Consider the following 18,091-nt stretch of genomic DNA (forward strand, 5'->3'; position numbering starts at 1 on the left):
CCAGAGTACTGTGTGCTCAGCCATCATGCATGCCCAACCAGAATCTCTCTCAACTATGCAGAAGCATTCTGACTTAAAAAAAGGTTTGCCCGGCATACAAACGTGGTGAATCGTTCTTTAACGTCCAATCCGTAAAAGACTAACCTGATCAGAAATTAAACATGACACTCAGAAGGATTAGACGCACTTCATTTTATTCAATGATTCACCAAGCATCCAAACTTGGTAAACCTTTGTTCAATATCCAATTCGTAACAAATCCTGTCGCTCAGGAAAAGCATTTTGTATAAAACGGTTCACCACGTACCCAAACGTAGTGAATCATTCTTCAACATCCAATTTGAATTATGTTGCAGAGCACTGTTTATTCTTATTCAAACTAGCAAGTTCCAGAGTACTGTGTGCTATAGTTCATTTAAGTTCCAGAGTAGACAAACTAAACTTAATTATTTTCGTTCAAGCTATGTGTTCGATAAAATAGTGAAAAGTGACAACGGTAATTTGATGTAGGTACCAGACATTAAGAAAAAAATTGAAATTGACATATTTTCACTGATGGAGTCAGCGATAATGTACCTATCTGATTACCAAGTCGATGAATAATAAACATACGTGTGTGTTCATAATTGATGAGTTTAGGTTAAACGAACCAAGAGGAAGCGAATTATCTCCCTTTATATGAGTTAGATAGGCATATATGTTATTCCCTTTGTAGGCGTAGTATCGCTCAGGAGGGCACTTCACCCCTTGGGTAATAATAGGGGCGAACGGGTTACGTCTAGGGGTTAAAATTAAGTCTGTGCTGGATGAGCCAACGCATCATCTGGAAGGCTGCGACAAGTGGACAACAAGTGGATTGCGTTCCACCTGGAATCTTGTCATTTCGATGACTTGTATCCAGGGACATTTCAAGAGTCACCTGAGATGATTACGAATCACCCAACGCTCATGGATAGTCTATTATATATGTCAATATCTAGGATCCACTCGTCCATCCAAAGAATACAGTCAGACCACCTCCAAATAAATCCAGAGCGACAGGTGCGGCCAGAAATAGTCCAATAATAACATTAATTGTCATGTTCAACATGACGTAATTGGCCTCTATTGTCGTCACTCTGGAAAAGGAGTCAGAAGCGTAGCTCCGCCCATCCACAACAATGCGAATCCGAATACCTTGCACTAGTTCATCTCCACAGTGAAATCGAACAATTGGCAAAGTAGGTGGAGCGACGGCGGGGGCTGCGGGGCGTGGCTTGACGTGGAGGGGATTGACTGCGAGTATCCAGAGTCGCTTAGACGCATCTTGGCACGCAGTTGATAAGCACTCATGCACCGTCGACTCGCGGCGTTCATGTGAACAGGACTATCGTGTGTACATTGGACACTGGAACAACCGCGTATTTGTTCAGTGACAGGTGAAACAATCGAATTTTCGCGAAGTTCTGGATTCGACGTCCCCCGGTGAAGCATTGTAGTGAGTAAGGGGTTGCGCAAAGGGGTCAGAGGGTGTGCGCCGTATGTTTGACTTGTTGTGTAAGGACTGTTGTCGGCATAAGCGCTACAGTGGCTACTGCACATCTGCAAGAGGTTCGCTGCAGAGCGAATCTGAGGCCATGTGTTAAGATTGACCTAGTGCAAGGTTATAGGTGAGTCTGAAGATGTTGAATATGCATAGATGTTTAGGTAAATGGCTAGACTATAATGTTGTATGCAAATCGTGCGACAACCTTCTATAGCGACATATTTATTCAAATCGGAATGATAAATTTTAGTGGTGTCAGCTCAAATTCGATTACGTCTTTGCACAGGTGGGATAGTTGTGGTAAATTTATAACTATTGATTAATGGTTTGATGATAATGACCCTTGACCAAAAGCTGAAACTACTCGTCCTCCTTAGTGGAAAAGAAAACTTCGGAAGAGTTACCTACAAGGTAAATACCTACAGGGTGAGTCTTTGACTCGTTTAAATATTTTAACACTAGATTCTTGAGGTCAAAAAAAAATTTTGTGACAGATGTGACACTACACATCTGTGGATCTTTTAAACAGTTGCATTCAGCCGAAGCACCCAGTTTTTCTTGCTAAGGTTTGTTTATTGGTAAATTGATTTTGAACAATTTAATCTTCAACAATAAAAATCTTGATACCACTCTGCCTTCAACATAATTAAGTATAGTGTGGAGGTACATTTACCTACTTGTGTGAAATTTATTTTGAAGTAGGTACCTATATACCTATAAATAGTTACGAACTTCTTATGAAAATATCCAGAGCTGTTTTTTTCTAGGTACCTTCCCCTTAAATTGATTTTTCTTGTTTGTCAAAAATATGAACGAAATCTGTATTATGGATTTACATATTTCAATTTTTCCTAATATTTATGCTGGTTGTGTTTGTATCTAAGGGAGAGCGCCCACCAAAGTAGCGTAGCACTGACATGGCACATATATGACAAAGTAGCGTAGCATGACCAAAGTAGCGTAGCACTGACATGGCACATACATGACAAAGTACTACGCTACATTCGTGGGCGCTCCCACTTAGATACATATTTTCTTCCAACAAATGCGTTTTGGGAAATTCCATCACAAAAAAGTCCTATTAATAGGTAAATATTGAACGCATATAAATTTTCCTAGAACTATTGGGTGTCTATTTTATGTAAAAATGTAGAAGATAATATTATTATTTTATCATAAAATTTGATAGCTGCCATTCCTTAAACGGTTCTGTGAATAATAGTTACAGTGCATCAATTAAAAATTGACATGCCCCCATGGAAAATCAGAAAGATGTAGAAACTCAAGTTCGTAGAGGGACTTCATGAAAGGTTGATTCCAATCAATTTGTATCCACCCTGTGAGCATGATGACAGCAACCCCTTAAATTCAATTATTTTTTTATTTTTCAAAAATAACCAGCGTAAGAATCGTAGATACTGTAGATTCATCATCGAAATAGCATAAATGAGTAAAAATTCGAATGATTTACACGGCATTCTTGATGTGAAAACCAACGTTGTTAATTCAAATGTGAATATTTCGAAAAAAAAAAGATTGAATGAAAAAAAATTAAATATGCTGAACTGAGGATAGAAAATCCTTTCAAACGAGGTATCGCTTGTCTCATCTTCCCTATTCAAAATAAAGGGGTTGGGGTGGTAACACTAAGGGTTGAATTGATACGGTTTTGAATTTGATCTTAGAAGTTGTCCCCTTGGAATCAAAAACCGATGAGTCTAAGCGTTTAAAAATAATACGGTGAGAGAGCCGGTGTTTCGTTGTTTTCAATGGCCCACTCTGTATATCTTCTTAATAGGAAAGAATAAAAATTTGTGCCACTGCTTTCTACCTTAAAAAGTGTCTGTAGAATGTTACCTTTGTTTTTCGGTGTCACTGAATCTTCACGGAATAGAGGCACCAATTCAAAGGGGCGATAAAGAAGTTTTCACTTATAATTTAAAAACAAAGGAAGATAGAGGGATACGATTTTGGCCATTATCCATCTTTTGAAAATCGAGGTTGGAAACGTGCAATCCATTTTTGCTAGCTATTATGGTTACATAGCTGCCATTTAGTGCCATCGAATTTAGCCCACCCTGTAGGTACGTCCCGGATACATTGTTGCCCCTAATGATTAGCCAGATGCATCAATCTTCCCTCGATTCCCGATAAAACCGATTGAATAATCTGAAAGTAAACAAAATCGAGCCCGTTTGTGAATGGATTCCATTTAAGATCTTTGTTCCCGAATAATCTTTGACCAGACAGACGTTCGCAGATATTATTATATGCACACTTTGTCTCGAGTGGTTCCTTTTGGTGGGCGAAAGCAGCTTCAATGAGACTTTGTAAAGTCGGATTTGCTAGAAGCGAAATGTTGGTTTGTTATGACTGACAGTTTCGCGATAAATAAACATTCTAGGTTGAAACGTTGGATGATCGGAGAGTGATGGGTTTGTATCGAGATAGTTTCGCACTTGGCTCCTTGGCTGTCGGTTTTTGAGGAGGCGACTAGGTTTACGCGCACTTCTATCGTACCAACTCCCATATCTTCATGTAGTTACTGTGTGGAATTAGCAAATTTTTATGGTTTCCCAACATTCCCTAGTCTGTGAGTGTTCTTAACTAGAAGTTGAGTTTGCGCAAGCATATTTGTGTTTTCCTTTATTATACAGGGTGTTTTCAAATGTACGTTTTCTTTTTGACACAAGGTAAAACTCATCAAAATAAGTCGTTTAACCAATAATTGTCTATATAAAATATCCAAGATGGCTGAGATACAACCCCTAGAAGTTCGACAAAATTTCATTGAATTTCAAGTACGGGACTGTGGAAGGTGACTCCGGCATCGCAAAAACGAAACAAAACATAAACATATGGCTGGACAATGAATGGTTCAGTATCAGGTTCATCGGATTAGATGCATCAGGTCACTTCTGAGAGAATTATAATTTTTATATTGTGCAATTTAGGTTGAAAAAAATGTAGAAAACCGAGGCAGCTTCTTGAAAGTGCCTATGTTAGTTATGTTGAAAAAGTGCTATGATGTTTCCCCATTTCATCCCACTTTTGCGATGAGTGTTGTTCGATCAAGAAGATTGTTATGCCAATTGTGGAAAAATTCGTGAATAATTTAGACGAATTTTATTGGTGAGATTTTGAAGTATTATTCTATATCTGTTACACTTGTGTCTTAAGTCTCTTCTGTCAGTGGGTATCAAAATGGGCCATTTCATAAAATCGTTTAAGTCACTCCAAAATAATGAGAACAATTCGGCAATCCTAAGTTTATCGAACGAGCCAATATCCTAAACGAAACCACATGGTCGAATCAGGAGAGACAATATAGGATCAAGGTTTTTGAAATCTGAAAAATATACAGGGTGTCCCATTATATATCTGCCATTTTTCATTAGAATAAATCAAATTTCGCCTTATCTTCATGGCGATCAACTACTTGTCATGTACCACCATAAAAAATTTCCCGTTGAAACTTTCCACTTGTTGAGCTTACCACGTCGGAAGTAACTAATTCGAAAGCGCCTTATTGATAATTATGCCGATTCCACCTAAACGCCTAATTACATCGTTATACGACTCGTATAATTGATTCAGTCTTCACCTTTTAACAAGCTATATTTTGTACTGAACCTCTTAACCCGATCATAATCGTCCGTTTTTTCTTCACGCCGACAACCTACATTTCGCTAATTGCCCAATGTAATTAAACAAATTTGAACTAGACGTTTCCGTGCATCTTGGGCGCTGCGTAGTCGCGACTTTTGACGACGAATTTCGGTCGAAATCTAATTCTGCGTCTGATAACGGTTCGGGTGTCTTGCCGTCGTCTAGGAACGGTTCTTAACGGTAAGTTTTAATTGATAATTTGTCGAAGGGAAAACTGGGATGCTTATTATTATTAATACGTAGTAGTCAACCATTTTTCTCTCTGAGGCGACTGCTGGTCGATTGGTGGTAGACGGTGCTTATTCGTATAGTATATGTCTCTCCCAGTACTGGGTATCGCAAATCCCTTGATGCTGGCTTGTTTCTGGTAAACTAGATAGGTGAGAACGTTGATGAGAGTCCCAGGCTCGATTTTCGTGAAAAGTCCATTTGTGGAAACCGTTTCACAATATTTTCATTTGTCTTGACTTTTATATTTTGACGATTTCGAAAATTTATCATAACTTCTTCATTTTCCAAACTATCTGAAAACGATAAAAATGCACTGCAAATTCCGCACTATATTCATTTTTTTTTTTATTTTCTCCTCTAAGGGCGGCAAAAAACTTTACTCCCTTTTTATTATCTCTTTTCGAAAATATACAGGGCGAGCCTTCAACTCGTACAAATATTTTAACAGTAGAATTTTGAGGTCAAAAGAAACACTTTCTTCCTTCGCCATTTTTTCCCAATCGGCTAGGTTTTAAAGATACAGGCTGTTGAAAAACCATAAAAAAAATTATATTTTTATTGTTTTTATCTTATAAACGGTTTTATAGAATGAAATGAATTTCGGAATATAGTTTTTCGTTTATTTGATGAATCTATTTCGAACACAAGATATCACCCACGTCTTCCAGTTTTGTCATTATGACCATTACGCACCATAGAAATACAAACAATTCAAAAAACTCAACTCTAGAAACTAAGTTGGACGCTATCTAATAAATATTTGAACGTTTTGTAAAATAAAAGTATTCTTCATATTTTCTCATATAATGCGCCGTTTTCGAGTAATTTGATGTTCAAAAATTAAAAAGTATCTGTTACATTTGAAAAATTGGGATGAATATAACTCTGGTTAAAAGATCCACAGATGGGAAGTGTCACAGATTTAGCTAGTTATTCTAAAGGTAATTTTATTTTTCCAGGGGTGGTACAGCTAATTATGAAAACTGAAAATGGCTCACAGTGGATTTCATGAAATCTTGATTGTCCGATCAACGATTTGACAGTTAATCGATTTCTGAAACGAAACTACTGAAATCTTTTCATTTCTGAATATATTGAAGAAGTAGCTTTCGAGAATCATTGAGTGGACTTATGAACCTCATAATTTGATGCCAGAATTATATTCTTAATGATCATTGCTAAATTATCGATTGAAAACAAATTGACGTATATTCGTCAATAAAACGTTGATTCTTCGATCAAGCTTTATGAAACCAAGGGTTTATCTTTTTATCAGGGCCGAATCTGAAAAAATGATATTGGAAAAAAGTGTTTCTTTTGACCTCAAGAATATACTTTTAAAATATTGGTTCGAATTAAAGACATACATATATGCCAATAGTGTTTACATGAAACGTGAAAGCTTTGTTTGAATATGAATGAAAAATCTTTTTCTTCATAAATCATCACAATGTATCGATATATTGAGCGATTTAGAAGGTCCTTTCGTTTGCATAAAGTGTAGCATTTTTCTACACTCGATTTGATTTACACTAGTGTAGAGAAAGTGCATGTAGATAAGCTACATCTCCTCGACACTGGTGTAAATTCAATCAGCATACGAATACTAAAATCGAGTGTAGAAAAATGCTACACTTTTTATACAAATGAAAGGACCTATTGTTTCACGATGCTAATTAAAACGCGTCCACTCTCGGCCGGATCGAACGAAAGTGCCGCCAGAATTCCGTCAACTTGTGATTTTTCGGAACCGTCAACCTTGCCCGTGAACTTTCCCAGGGCTGCCTCCGTCTCTCTCTCGTTCTGATAACGCTGGAATTTCACTCTTAATTGGTCGTCTTCGAGAAAATACCGAATTCCAGCTTCCACCGCGCCGGGGACCGTAATTACAAAATTAACAGCTTGTTCGGGATGGACAATTGTTATGCTAAGTTACCACGGAGGGAACCGGTTCCGTGAGGTTGTTCACTTTTACGAAAATGACCCTCCGCGCCAGAGATCTCGAAGATCTCTTTCGTCGGGTTATGCAAATCGTCGGTCCGGGCGATATTATGCAATCTAAATTAACATTTTTATTGGGAGCGTTCTAAATACGGCCCACGACGCATCGTCGGGATATCTGCCGATGACTGGCCGAGGAAGAATCGGCGAATTTAACTACCTCGTTTTCGGGGGAGTGCGGTGCATGGCGGTTGCATCGTCCAAATAAGTGGTCACAGTATTCACACGCCTTGAATTAAAAGTAAATCTAGGCACCTAAATTTTCTGATGAGTTGACATTGTGTGTACACACAGACAATACCGATTCAACTCATCGATAGCAAAAAGTAGTAGTGATTTTTAAGGACGAATTAGCCTGTAGATAAAGCTCGATCTCCTAGTCTACTGTATTAATCGTTGTATAATTATTGGAAACAATAGCACAAAAATCTGCAGCATTGTTTGTCCATGCAGGATCGATGTTTTCATTGCCGTTCAATGGAATCATCACATCAGCCTGTTTCTGATGTTATTGTATAGGTGCCGTTCAGTTTAAAGTATCCCTTTATCCCTCTTTGTCTAGTTCTCCGAACAAAAGTGGGACTCCTTACTGGGAATTCAAAATAGGAGATGATATATCTTAGTAGCGGCGGATGTGGACTTCCTTGGAACTCCACACATGAGGTTGTTTATAAAGGAGAACAAGAGGGTGCATGCATCATATATATGTATTCGTCGTCGGTCAGGTCTGGCGAAACAGAAACATAGAGGTGAAGTTTGGTATTGATATTCGTTAGTTTGGAACGGGGGAAACTTGAGCCCCGATTAGAATTCATCAGACTGTTCTATGCAAACACAAAAATATGATTTCTACATTGAATCTTGCGTATAAATAAGCAGGTATCAAAATGAGGAAAAATGGACTGAATAATTTTTGCACTGTTGTTCCTACGAACAGGAGAGTTATCATTGTGTGCCAAGGAATATGGAGGAATTCCATGCTCTCAAGTCCCAAACAACAACTTTTTGTCTAAAAACCAACTTCAATGATTTTGAAATAAGGGACAGACATAAGTCGTAGTTGGATAGCTAAATCGGGATTCACTCGAGTGTCAAGGAGAGCTAGTAGATTCTGAAGATTATATGGTAGAAAGAAAAAAAGGTATATTTAAAAGGTTTAAGATGTAAGCAGATTCACGAAGATATGCTTAAAACCCTTGGTGATCAATATCCTTCGTATGTGACCGTGAAAAACTGGACTGTAAGCTTCAAAAGCGGTAAATTTTCCATTGAAAATGATGACCGATCGGGAAGGCCAGTTTCTGTGTCTGTGCAGTTCATGACATGATTTTATCAGACCGTCGAATTGGGCTAAAACGGACTTTTGAAGCACTGAATATTTCATACGAACGCGTTCATCATATAGTTCACGTCAATTTGGACAATTGCTGCAAAATGGATCCCCAAATGTTTGAATGCTGACTAAAAGCGTGCAAAGGTAGAAGCATCGCGTTCGATCTTTGCTCGATTTGAAAACGATATAGACTTTTTGAACCGAATTGTTACTATGGATGAGACTTGGGTACATTTTTACGATCCAGAAACGAAGCAACAATCGATGGAATGGCGACAGTCTGGTTCTCTAAGACCTAAGAAGTTTCCTGTTCGAAAATCTGCTGGAATAGTTCTTGCTTCAGTTTTTTTGGATTGCCATGGTGTAATCATGATTGATTTTTTAGATAAGGGTAGAACAATGAACGAAGATTACTATTCGACATTACTGACCACACTTCGGGAAAAAATTGAAGAGAAAATACGAGGAAAGCTATCCAGAGGTGTTTTGTTTTCGCAGCACAACGTCCCTGCACACAAATCAAATATTGGCATGCAAAAAATTGTGACTTAGGGTTTGAATTACTAGAACACCCCCTTTATTCACCAGATTTGGCTCCATCCGACTATCATCTCTTTCCCCAACTGAAAAAATGTTTAAAAGGTCGTAAATTTTCTTCCAACGAGGAGGTAATAAAAGCTGTATAGGTCTGGTTTGCAGAGCAAGAAGAAACATTTTCTTTGAAAGGTCTAGAAACGTTGCAAGTTCGCTGTGATAAATGTATCCAATTAAGAGGAGAATATGTTGAGTAATAAAATATTTTGATATTGTAATTTTGTTTGCTTCTATAGTAGGCTGGGAATTTTTCAATATATTCTCGTAATTAACCACAAATATCTCAATCTGACAAGCTGGAGTATGTACAATGCTATTTTTTTACTATTCTGACAGGCTGTCCTAAACAATTCCCCCTGTAAAGAGGTCTAATTTTTGGTAGAGGTACTCTACAAGGTCCAAGGTATCTCCCCTCATATTAATCTAACACGCCCGAGTAAATCCCGAATTTCCCTCTTGGGCTCCTCAACTATTGATTCACCGTAACCGGTGGATCGTCATTTCTCGAACAAAGACGTGTTTTCCAGTCCGACCAATCGATATCGCCACCGCCGGACACGTCTGACGACGTCATAAATAATTCCGATTCATTTCCATCTTCCGGATCCATAGAGGCCGCGCGCGTTTTCGCTACAGCATCCCATAAAGGGAAATTATGATCGATCAATCGCGCCGTATTATGTTCTCGAAAGACCCGCGTATCGCTTACGCCAATCGACCGTGACTGGATATGATGGGCCGGAATGAAACGACGATGCTGGAAAAGGGGGAATAACCCATAATAATTCAACGGTGTCTCCTGTTTGTTTGTGTTTCAAGTTCGGTTTTTCGGTTCTTCTCAAAGCGAGCCCGATGCCGTCCCGTCGTTTGTTTTGTGGGGTTCGACGTTCTCGGGGTGGTTGCAGGGCAGTCTTTAACCTACTGGAAGCCCTTATTCGTCCTAGAAGACGCTGCAAAGAATACTATTTTGATAAGTATCATGAGAGAACTGGTGGCAGAAATAGGTCCAGGGAATGATAACTCGATGATCTGATCGAAGAAGCATACGAGGATATATTGGAAAATTCTTAGCCTACTATATAACCAAACAAAATTTCAATGTCAAAATATTTTATTTCTCAACATATTCTCCTCGTTATTGGATACATTTATTACAGCGAACCTGCAACGCCTCTAGACCTTTCAAAATGTTTCTTCTTGCTCTGCAAACCAGACCTCCACAGCTTTTATTACCTCCTCGTTGGAAGAAAATTTACGACCATTTAATCTTTTTTTCAGTTGAGGAAAAAGATGATAGTCGGATGGAGCCAAATCTGGTGAATAGGGGGGGGTGTTCTAGTAATTCAAACCCTAAATCACGAATTTTTTGCATGGCAACATGAGATTCGTGTGCAGAGGCGTTGTCCTGCAAAAACAAAATCACCTTTGGATAGCTTTCAGCGTCTTTTCTCTTTGATTTTTTCCCATAGAGTGGTCAGTAATGTCGACTAGTAATTTCTGGTTATTGTTCTACACTTATCCAAAAAATCAATCCTGATTACTCCATGGCTATCCCAAAAAACTGAAGCAAGAACTTTTCCAGCAGATTTTTGGACATGAAACTTCTTAGGTCTTGGAGAACCAGAGTATCCCAATTCCATCGATTGTTGCTTGGTTTCTGGATTGTAGAAATGTACCCAAGTCTCATCCATAGCACAATTCGGTTTAAGAAGTCTACATCGTTTTCAAGTCGAGCACAGATCGAACGCGATGCTTCTACCCTTGCACGCTTTTGGTCAACATTCAAACATTTGGGGATCCATTTTGCAGCAATTTTTTTCATGTCCGAATTGACGTGAACTATATGATGAACGCGTTCGTATGAAATATTCAGTGCTTCAGATATCCGTTTAAGCCCAATTCGACGATCTGATAAAATCATGTCATGAACTGCATCGATATTTTCGGGGACTGACACAGAAACTGGCCTTCCTGATCGCTCATCACTTTCAATGAAAACTTTATCTCATTTGAAGCTTGCAGTCCAATTTTGCAAGGTCGCATACGAAGGACATTAATCACCAAGGGTATATTAAGCATATTTTCGTAAATCTGCTTACCTCTCAACCCTTTTAAATACTGGTACTTGATGATGGCTCGATAATCCAATTTTTCTGCAAAAAATGATCCTTTCCCCGAAGAAAAAGTGAATCCAGTGACTTTTCTCCAAGTTACGAGAAAATTTTATCTGAAATAAAAAAAAACAAAAGCAGGAAAATGTGAGATAATAAAATTGAGTTCTATTTGTCAGATTGACCTAGAATTCACAACACAATTCAAAAAAGATACGGAAACTGCATGTATAGCCCTGAAACCATCCTGAAATTTGAAAAGAATTAGAAATCCATCGAAAATTATGCTGAATTTTCTAATTTTCGATGATTATTCAGATGAAAACACGACACTTCGGTTTATTTGGGTCAGGACGCAAACGCCACTCGAAAAAGTGGCGTGCTTCTTTCGGCCTCAAGATTCTACTGTTGAACCACAACTATTCACAACTATTTTTCCTGAAACCCCCTTCATAATTTGGAAAAGCGTCTTGTAAAGTCGATTCAATCCTGAAAAGAATCAGGATCTCTAAAAGAAAGGCTCAATAAACTAATGGGTTGATATATATTCTTTTGAATGTCAGCAATACATTTTTAGTAATCAAACAATATAGCATATGCATGAGTTTTAGCAAAGGTTAGTGTAACGGGGTACCATACAATTTGGAGTATGATACAAGAGCTTAGGGAAAAACCTCAGTAAAAAAACCCTGTCTCCCCGTGAGAAGTTTAGTGATGACAAATTTGTTTACAGAATATAAGCTTTTAATACTGAAGGGCTTGATTTCCATTGACATAAAAATTTCTCTATCCTCCTTCCATTTCGAAATGAAATCTGAAACAAAGAAACAGAGCAGAAAATGAGAAAAAAGTGAATAATAAATCCTTCATCCAAACTCATTCCAAGACTTGATGATGACTGAAGAAAATTAATAATCATAGGTACATAACTTGTTTTTCAATTGCATTGGGAGGAATATCATTTCTGCGTCAAAAATCTTCTGCTGATCTTGGTGGAGGATCACCTTCGTCGTTAGAAATGCCTTCAGTACTCAAATTAATAATAGCCAAATCTTGCTTTTGACTGAGAGGGTCTTTCGACCAGGTCCAGTCTTCCAAGTGATGATTCTTTTATTCTTCAGTTGTTCGAGGAACGCTACAGGACCCTTATATTGGGGAATCATCTCCCATAGATATACCAGTGGTTATTCAGTAGAAAATTGAAAAAACGGGAAGAAATTCAAAAAACTTCTGACACTTTATTGACAATTTGTCAATATATGGGTTGATAGCTACCAGCGACGTTTTGTTTGTAAGGAATATAAGTGTATATGTATTTGTTTGGAGCATCCTGTATCACGAACGATCGGATCCATCAAAGCTTCTCCGAATTGTCTCCAACCTCCAGATCCCCACAAAGGGCATCGGAACCTCTCGCAGTCGACAATCCTGCTCCTGCAGATTTGCATGTTCGCGAGCCGCGTCCCGTAAAATGAAATGGGGATTATCCTGGATTCACGCGGGTCGCGATATGAATCCGGTGGGATGACGGGAGGATGGTTCACAACGTTTCGAGTACAAACATAATGGACGGACAGACAGACGTAGCGCCGTATCATTTCCAATTATTGTCGTTTGTGTTTGTGCAGCGTTTTACTTTGTGACTGGGTTTTCAATTATACACCGCTGAATGGGCACATAATTATTATGGGGCGGTGTATACGGTTCCCGTTTGTTCCCTTTCTATGGTCTCGATGCCGATGTCCACAATGGATCGGATGAATTACAGACGGAAATTCGATGATTTTCCCGGAAAATATGGACGACCGGATGATCAGGGAGGGGGTGGGGGGCGGTTTTCGGGTTTTATTCAATTTAATCCTGATTGCGATATGAATTCTGATATACAGCATGATCTACAGAAAACACGTGTCATTCTGCAAGTAGTTTTTCCCTAACTGGAACAATAATCCCCGTTTTCTTCGTAAACTTTTCTATCCCTGCAATTTTCGTAGCTGCTTTCTACTTAAACAGTGAAAGTTTTCGAAAAAATTCAGTAAATATGCTCTGATATACACTTACTGCCAAAAAACTCTTTGCCACCTGAATTTTTGTTGAAATTCGTTGTCCAAGAACTTTCGTAATTCTCAATCGATTTTAGCTGTTTCTACGCCAAATTTTAGCTGAACTCTTTGGTAATAAAAAAACTCCAGAAAAGTCCTCCAAAAATGTCGATAGCTTATTTACACAAGGTGAAAAAAAACATATATTTGTGGCCCAATTTCCAATATCTTTGTGAAACAGTTCGGAAAATTTTTAGAGTGTACGCTACTTTCAGCTACCAATTTATTTCCCGAAGAACTGATCATAGGAAAAATCTTATTGCATATTCGTAATCTACGACCTCGAATTATTCTAAAAAATGTCCCGGGTTTATGTCGGAAAAAATTAATTTTTGTTCGGAAATTCCAAAAAAAAATTATTCATTTACATAGTTATATCGACTCGGGTCATTTTACCAATTGATTCGTGGTCGTAGATCACGAATATGCCATCAGATTTTTTTTAGGTTCAGTATTTTGGAAAATAAATCACTTTAAGTGGAAATTTTCGAAAAAATTTGTCAACTTTGAAGAGCTGTCACAGCCAGAAAAAAGGCACTGGGCATATGTTGATTTTTTGGTCATAGATTGATCCTTCGCGATTAGAAGAAACCACAGTTCATCCACCTACCTCGAACAGTTAAGATTTTCTGATTTTTTCCGCGAAGGTCCAAAATCACGAAATTTCCATCGACCCTAACTTGAAATATAATTTTTCTTTTAAATATTTGCGTATTCGTGTTCTACGCCTTCAAATTAGTAAACAGTTCAAATATGGTTCTGATCGGAGATCAAAAATTTTTTTCAAGAAATCGCCATTTTTCCATACATATGTATGGAAAATTTGAAAAATTTTCGATCTCCCCGATTTCCACCAAAACTTGAGTATTCACTAAATCGAGGTCGTGGATTACGAATATTCAAACAGAATTTCGCTGAAATGATTAGCTTTCAAGTTATGGTCGATGGAGAATCGGAACTTTTGGACCTTCGCAGAAAAAAACCATAAAATCCAAACTGTTCGCGGTAGATGAATGAAAATTGTTTTTCTCAATTCGCAAAGGATCAATCTATCACCAAAAAAATCAGCTTATGTCCAGTGCCTTTTTTCTGGCTACTACAGCTCCACAAAGTTGACCAATTTTTTCGACACAGGGTAAAAAAAACATGTATTTGTATTTCACAACACCCTGTGAAACAGTTCGGAAAATTTGTAGAGCTCATGCACAGTTTATTACGAAGACCATGCTCCTCGCCATCTTTCACTCTTTATTTCACCTTGGTATCTTGATTTCTTTTGAAAATACATCCAAAAATCCAAATAAAAGCCTATAGAATTTTATTAACACGCCAAGGTTCTGTTATGGTTTGAACCGATATATCAAGAGCAACATGTACCGAATTATTTGTGAAAACGTAGCTTTAAATGCTCAAGACTTTCCCTAAAACAGTTCCAGACTTGAAGACGTGTATCTTCAAAAAAAATTAAGATAATAAGGTGAGATATAAACTGTAAGATGCCGAAAAGAATGGTCTTTGCAATTAACTGAGATTTAACTTTACAAATTTCCCGAAATGTTCCACAGGATGTTAAGAAATTGCACAACAAATACATGGTTTTTTTCACCCAAATGTCTGGTTTTGCATATTTCAGATGGAAGAACACCAATCGTCAAATAAAATCAGACGGTTTCTGTGAGATTTCCATCATCATTCTCATAACGGAAGGAGGGACCTCTTGGCCTCTGTCCGTGTGTCGAGAAGAATTAAATCTCACCATCAACACATCTGTCCGAAAATACCAGATACGTGGCGAATATCTTCAAAGATTCCCATGTCCTCCGAGAATCTGTTATCTCCCAAGGCATTATATTATCGTCTTGGCATCTTTTGTACCTTAATTGTGAAGATGTCATCTTTCACATTAATTTTTATCGGGGGACAAGAGGAGGCTTCGAAGGACTGAACGTATAATATGTCTGAAAGTATAAAAACACGAAATAAATCCTTAGCAGGAGACGTAATCTCTTAAATAACAGAATTCTTACAAGGTCCATTATCGTTGGACTTCCATCTTCATTTGAATAACGACTTTTATTTAGTTTTTAATACTGGTAGAGAGTACTCTTGTAAAATTAATTATGTGCATAGAAACGTATCCGTTTGATGTTCGAGAGAAGACAGGAAATTACAATGCCCTGTTCATAGAACGAGTTTCAGCCAGTTTCATCGATACCGTGCAAAGTGAGCCTTATGTAAGGATGAGGATATTTCTTTCCGGCAAGATAAAGTTTGTATCATTTCATCCTCAGAAAGTTACTTCGAAGTTCATGTGAAATTAGAGGATGATTGCTTGTATGGCCGATAATACATGAAAAATTTGAATCCTGAATAGTCTGATTCCTAGGAAAAAGTAACAGTAGCAGTAGATGCCTTCAGTACAAGATTACCGACTTCATTTTGAAATAACTCTTTATGGTGTGCATCGATTTTGATCATTTTGTTGTCTATTTGTAGCCCATCTCATCTAGTTTATTAACTGATGTCGAGTCTGAAGGAATTTCAATTGAATTTGATGGTATACAGGGTAGAACTGAAATTTATGAACACCCTGTGGGGGTAATGTTGGGTTTTCAAATGAGTTCTTGAAGCCTGATCTTCTCCTTCCATTTTCTTGTTTAATTCATGTCAATAGCTCTCTCCTGGAAGGAAAGACGATTTTTCAGACAAAAACTGTGCAATTTATAACATTAACGATAACACATCTAGAATAGACAGACAAAATTATGAAAACATTCTTATATTCTAATATTGAGGTTTTATCACTGCTTCCATGCGCGGGGTAAGCTTCCAATACAATTGGCGATTGCCTGTTGTGGAACGTTTTCCTATTCTTCAAGAAAAGCTGCTCTGAGATCTGGAATGGTTCCCACACGTGCTCAATTGGGTGGTTTAGATCAGGGCTACTTGGAGACTAGTTTAATCGATGGATGTTCATTTCATCGAGATAATCTCTCCTCAATATGTGGTCAAACACTCCACAGCCAATTTTCCATTATCCACTGAACAATTTTTACTCTATCCCTGAAAGAACCAGTCTTAATTGGGTGGCGACAGGTGATACACTTTTTAACCACCGGGACGTCGAAGAATTATTAAAATATGCATACAGATATACATAATACTAATATATCGCAATTTATCTACGTCTATATAAGCGGAGGAATTCATAACAAAAACTCGTCCAAGCAATAATTTAGTCAACAAGCCTCAATAAAATCAAACGAAACGGCGTGGCGTAAAAAATGGCGTGCAGTGCAGAGGCTTAGCAGATAAAACATGAGTACCATTACCAATTAAGTATATCAAAATGCCCGGAGGTGCGCAACATTCGGTACCATTTATCAACGGCGGTCTTCTGATATGGGCAATACTAGGTGCTACCGGTTTGCAGCAACTTGGAAAAATTGAGACATTAGTTGTTTGACTATCCAGAATGCAGAACCATGATGGCTCTTGGTTCTTTTTCTTCGTTGACATTTTTCTGCATCAACCTTTGAGCTGGTTAATACTGACAGTTGGACATGAGAAAAATTTCTGCAAAATAGATCCCCAAATGTTTGAATGTTGAACTTGACGTGCAAGGGTAGAAGGATCGCGTTAGATCTGTGCTCGATTTGAAAACGATGACCGAATTGTTTCTATGGATGAGACGTTGGTACATTTCTACGATCTAGGAACAAAGCAACAATCGATGGAATGGCCACACTCTGGTTCTCCAAGACCTGAGAAGTTTTGTGTCCAAAAATCTGCTGGAAAAGTTCTGGCTTCAGCTTTTTGGGATTGCCATGGAGTAATCATGATTGATTTTTTGTATAAGGGTAGAACAATAACCGGAGATTACTATTCGACATTACTGACAACTCTACGGGAAGAAATTAAAGAGAAAAGACGCGTAAAGCTATCCAACGCTCCTGCACACAAATCTCATGTTGCCATGCAAATAATTCGTGATTTAGGGTTTGAATTACTAGAACACGCCCCTTATTCACCAGATTTGGCTCCATCCGACTATCATCTCTTTCCCCAACTGAAAAAAAATTTAAAAGGTCGTAAATTTTCTTCCAACGAGGAGGTAATAAATGCTATGGAGGTCTGGTTTGCAGAGCAAGAAGAACCATATTTTAAAGGTCTAGAGACGTTGCAGGTTCGCTGTAATAAATGTATCCAATTAAGAGGAGAATATGTTGAGTAATAAAATATTTTGACTTTGAAATTTTGTTTGGTTCCATGGTAGGCTAAGAATTTTTCAATATATCCTCGTAAATTAGCCTAAAGCTCATACAAGGAAAATCCTCAGTGGGATCAAACTAGAGCCTGACATGGGCCTTAAGTTATGATGTGAGCTGATGAATATTCGATTAGCTTTTGGGCTCTGCTTGCAATACAATTAAGGGACAACAAATTTTATATTAGGATGATAAATAAGCCTGAATTAGCTTTGAATTATGGCCAGAAAAAATCCAAATATCCAAGATGGTTCTGC

The 18,091-nt window shown here is 37.9% G+C and overlaps 1 protein-coding gene across 5 annotated transcripts in view; it reads left to right on the top strand.

Moving 5' to 3' along the window:
• Positions 1-18,091, top strand: part of LOC123309331 (transcription factor SOX-13) — a 345,241-nt gene that overhangs the window by 229,505 nt on the left and 97,645 nt on the right. The window contains exon 1 of one of the 5 annotated variants that reach the window (XM_044892398.1): positions 1,297-1,649. The exons of the other annotated variants lie outside the window; for them this stretch is intronic. The gene's annotated coding sequence lies outside the window, so the exon portion shown is untranslated. Of the gene's footprint in view, positions 1-1,296; positions 1,650-18,091 lie in introns of those variants that run through there. 5 annotated transcript variants of the gene reach the window in all.

The sequence above is a fragment of the Coccinella septempunctata genome, chromosome 3, assembly GCF_907165205.1.
Source record: "Coccinella septempunctata chromosome 3, icCocSept1.1, whole genome shotgun sequence".
NCBI classification, from domain to species: domain Eukaryota; kingdom Metazoa; phylum Arthropoda; class Insecta; order Coleoptera; family Coccinellidae; genus Coccinella; species Coccinella septempunctata.